Raw genomic sequence first — 4,676 nt, 5'->3', positions numbered from 1 at the left:
GTTGTCGGCTCTGGGTGTTTCTGGGGGTTAGTCTGAGAGCCCCAGGGCTTTGGAGGAGCCAACACAGCAATCATTCCCCACCCTCACCCCCGCTGCACCCCAGAGCCCTGTTGCTATCTTTAGGAAGGGCAGAGGCACCAGCCAATCTACTTGGCACCACATTCACACCACCAGGGGCCCCAGGGATGAGGGAAAAACTTAATTAGTCACTATGGGCCTATTATACCCGCTTCTCTCCCCTGCACACCAGTCACAGCCATATACACACACACTATGTGGAAAGGATAGAGTCCTGACTTTGGCCCACCTCCAGCCTTGGAAAGGTGGGCCCAGGGGACTACCCATCCTTCCCATATAAGGAACTGTTCAAGAGCTGGGTATGGCAAGGGGGCTGGGGGAAGAGCTTGTCACCAGCCAGAACCTGCTAGGAATCCCTCTCTGCCCCATCCCCTCTGTCCTCCCAACAAGCCCTCTCTTCCCTCTTCCTTTTCACTTCTCATGATCACTGGCGTGGAAGGGGGTCTTGTGTGTTACGGACGTAAGAAAGAGACGCCCTGGTGACTAGATGGAACTAGATGTGGGCACAGTTTTGTGGCAGGTTGTCCAAGGCAGGTAAATTCTCCAGCTGAGGCTCCAAGATATGCCTGGTGTTGGCCAGTGTTAGAGGCACAATGGCCACAGCTGTCCCCGGTGAGCTTTGATTCCACACAGGTTTTCAGTAGTGTCCCTGGAGGGTGAGATGCAAAAGAAGAGGAGGTACTGGTCTGTGTTGAGAGGTAAGGGTGGGAGGAATCAGGAGCGGGCCCCATCCATATTGAGACGAGTAGAAGAAACAAATATTCCTGATCCATATGGGGGGGTGCAGAGTGGGGGTGGTTCTAGTCTTTTTTTGCGGATGGAGAGGGCCCAGGCAGAGATTGTCCAGCTCTGTATTCCGTGTCAGAGAGAAGAGCTGACCCTGGCTGGGAGCAGGGGAAGGCAGAGGCAGAGATGGTCTTTGTGCCGGCCCCCTGCACCAAGTAGGAGGTGGTGGCAGAAGCTCTCCGTTTGATCTCACCCAGCATCCTGTAGAGAACCCTTCCTACAGCGCTTTCATCGCCTTCCCCATCACAGACGCCCCCAGCAATCGGGCTTCCCAAGCTGACTTGGCCGGAAAGTGCAGACAGGGGCTTCTCCAGATCGGCAAGTTCAAAGGACTGAGGCCTCGCATGCATATTCATTCGCACCATGTTTCTTCTTTCCCAATTCTGCACACATAGTCCTCTGCCTTCTTCCAACGCTCCACCACCCGCCTTCCCTCGGGGCGTCCGGAACCGGCGGTGACCGGGTGGCAGGCTTGGCCTTAAAAAGTTCCCGGCCATAGGCCTGGGCGCAGTGGCTCAGGCCTGTAATCTCAGCACTTTGAGAGGCCGAAGAGGGCGGATCACCTGAGGTCAGGAGTTCGAGACTAGCCTGGCCAACATGGTGAAACCCCGTCTCTACTAAAAATACAAAAATTAGCCGGGCGTGGTGGTGCGGGCCTGTAATCCCAGCTACTCGGGAGGCTGAGGCAGGAGAATTGCTTGAACCCGGGAGTCGGAGGTTGCAGTGAGCCGAGATCGCGCCACTGCAATCCAGCCTGGGCGACAGAGTGAGACTCCGTCTCAAAAAAAATAAAAAGTTCCCGGCCGGGCTCGGCCTTGTAGTCAGCCGGCTCCAGCCTAAGCCCAAGTCCCAGGCAGCCACGGACTCCTCCCATCGCCACGAACTACAAGTCCCGCCATCCCTCGCGCGCGCCCTCCCGCCACTCCCGCGTTCCTACCGGCGCCGCTGGGTAGGTCGGCCAAGAGTGCCTCCCATTGGTTTCTCCGCCCTGTCAATCACCTGGGAGTATTGAGGGGCGGGGCGGAGGTAGAGATCCGGATCCGGAGCGGCTGAAAGACGGAAGTGGAGGCCGGAGCCTGGGACACCGCCGGGGGGGAGAGAAGCAGAGCCCGTCCGAGCCCCGGCCCCAAGTAACGCCGCCGCCCCGGAGCCGCCGTGAGTATGCCTGTCCCAGGACCTGGTGTCTCGCCTGCGTTGAAGCATCTCCAGGGCAGCCCTTCCTCCCGCCCAGCCCCAGTTTAGGGGGATACTGACCCCTCCCCCGACCCGTAGCCCCCTCTTGAGGGGTTCCCCAGGCGTCGGGCCGCAGGAGATGGGGAGCTTCTTTCCTTAGCTTACCTACCTTTCGTGAGCCTTAAGGAAACCGCTATGACTGTCCTCTGGCCTGTCCATTCCAGTTGTGGGAGAGAGGTGCCTAAGTTCCGCTCCCCCTGCTCCCAGAATCGGAGGATCTTTGCCAGGTGTGAAGGAACCTGTCCCTCTTCTCTTTTAGAAGTGACGGAGAGTGCTGTCTGTCGCCGTTTTCCTTCCTGCTGTCCCACAAAACCAGTTGTCCCCTCCAGCCCTAGAGGAATATCTCGATTTCCTTTGGGGGAGGGGGTCGTCTGGGTGAGACCGTTCCACACGCACAGAAGTGTGTTGGCGCTCCCGCAACTCCTTACTTCCTCTCTTTCCTCAAGCCAGAGAACCAACCAGGACCTCAGCAGAGTTTAAAGTTTGGGTCACTTACTGGCAATGAGCTGTTTTCTTGCTTTGCCCCTTCTGTCTCCCAGCCCCTGTTCTCTAGTTATGTTGTTCTCTGAGTGTCTCTCTCTTCCTGACTCTGAAGAATTTAGCTGAGGTTTGCTCAATTCCAGCTATAAATCACAGATCAGGGTGGATGTGCCCATTCATTATCTTCTTTCCCCTCCCCCCTTGCTCCAGGCTCAGCTCTGTCCTCCCAGAGCACGTGAGTGGTTTCCAAGCCGCCTCAAAGGGACTGCTTCTTTTGGGACTGCTGTACGTGTGTCTATAGGGAGGAGAATAAGACCCAAAATGAGGAGTCTGGAATTGAAGGGCTATCTCTTTCTCACTCCCAAACACACACACACACCCCACGCTGAGCAACAGGTCCATGGCACTCCAGGGTCTGTCTCCAGTCCCTTCTGGGCTTGGACTTATTACTGAGGACTAAGTCAAGATCACAATGGCAGTTCAGGATTTTTAACTGTAGCCCAAGGAATTCCCATACATGCCAGAAAGTGCAGGTTCCCTCAAGCATATTGACTATGATCCTTGTCTGTTGCTTGGGGCTTTGGTGTGTGAAATAGCTGCTGTCTCAGACCAAGCTTTGTTATGTGGCCAAAGTACAGGCCGGAGACTGTGCCTTAATGAGGAGTAGCCTGGCTCTGAGGCCATGACCGATCCTTGCTATCTACAGTGAAGGAAGGGACAGAAAACCATGCAGTTTGTGGGAACTTCTGTAGCACTTCAGTGTTCTGGGCTACCTTTACCACCCTTGCGTGCCACTTAAAAGTGCTGTCTTTTGACCTTGAGGTGTGTTTGAGTGCTTCTGGACAGCGGCTAGTGTCTGATTCCTACATTCTTTTGAGTAGACCTAGGATGTACTTATTTCACTTTTTTGTTTGTTTATTTTCGAGATGGAGTCTTGCTCTATCCTCCAGGCTAGAGGAGTGCAGTGGCGTGATCCCGGCTCACTGCAACCTCTGCCTCCTGGGTTCAAGTGATTCTCCTGCCTCAGCCTCCCAAGTGTCTGGGATTAACAGGCATCCACCACCACGCCCTACTAATTTTTGTATTTTTAGTAGAGAAGGCGTGTCACCATGTTGGCCAGGCTGGTCTCGAACTCCTGACTTCAGGTGATCCACCCGCCTCAGCCCCCCAAAGTGCTGGGATTACAGGTGTGAGTCACTGTGTGCGGCCTACTTACTTCACTTTTTATTGGACAACAGAAGAAGCCTTCGTTATTAGGGTCAACAGCTGGATCACAAGCTCTGTATCTGTGTGGGTTCCTTTGGGGCTCATTGGAGACTTCTTCAGCCAATCTAGTTTCTCTGATCTGGTCAGCCTGGGTATCTGAGCGGCAGGGCCAGAGAGGCCTGACTGCTCACTGGCCATTGGTCTCTGACCAGACTTAGGTCTTCAGGAGTAGAACGTAGTTTGTCACTCTTCATGAGTGCTGGGATGAGGCCGACCAGGCTTCTGAGGAGATCTTCTTTCCTTTATCTGGACATGGTCTCCCAGCTCTGACTCTGAAACGAATTTTTTTTTTTTTTTTTTAGACAGAGCTTTGTTTGTCGCCCAGGCTGGAGTGCAGTGGCGCAGTCTTGGCTCACTGCAGCCTCCGCCTCCTGAGATCAAGGGATTCTCCTGTCTCAGCCTCCTAAGTAGCTGGGATTATAGGCATGTGCCACCATGCCCAGCTAATTTTTGTATTTTTAGTAGCAGCAGGGTTTCACCATGTTGGTCAGGCTGGTCTGGAACTCCTGACCTCAGGTGATCCGCCCACCTCAGCCTCCCAAAGTGCTAGGATTACAGGTGTGAGCCACCACACCCGACCTGAAATGACTTTTGAAGGGGAAGCTCTGCCATTTAGAGAGACGAGGAAGGCCTCAGTGCTTTGGGTCGTTACGCAGCCACTTCTGGCATCCAGAAATTACAGAGTCGGAGGAGAGGTGTCACTCTGCCTAGCAGAAAGAGCGATGGCTCCATGTGCGCCGGAAACCCTTCCTTTCTGATGCTGTTCCTCTCCTGCCCTCTTGCCTCTCACAATTAGTGGACGGTTCAACTGTAGAGGGGCCGTAACACTAAGT

The 4,676-nt window shown here is 54.5% G+C and overlaps 1 protein-coding gene across 1 annotated transcript in view; it reads left to right on the top strand.

Annotated features, from left to right (window-relative positions):
- Positions 1 to 1,868: 1,868 nt before the first annotated feature.
- The window catches only part of LOC105472127 (RAB5C, member RAS oncogene family), a 30,987-nt gene continuing 28,179 nt past the window's right edge, over positions 1,869 to 4,676 (top strand). The window contains exon 1 of the mRNA XM_011725107.2: positions 1,869 to 2,019. The gene's annotated coding sequence lies outside the window, so the exon portion shown is untranslated. The remainder of the gene's footprint in view (positions 2,020 to 4,676) is intronic.

Source organism: Macaca nemestrina, chromosome 17 (genome assembly GCF_043159975.1).
Source record: "Macaca nemestrina isolate mMacNem1 chromosome 17, mMacNem.hap1, whole genome shotgun sequence".
NCBI classification, from domain to species: domain Eukaryota; kingdom Metazoa; phylum Chordata; class Mammalia; order Primates; family Cercopithecidae; genus Macaca; species Macaca nemestrina.
The sequence above is the reverse complement of the archived record's forward strand: the minus strand, read 5'-3'. Positions and strand labels throughout refer to the sequence as shown.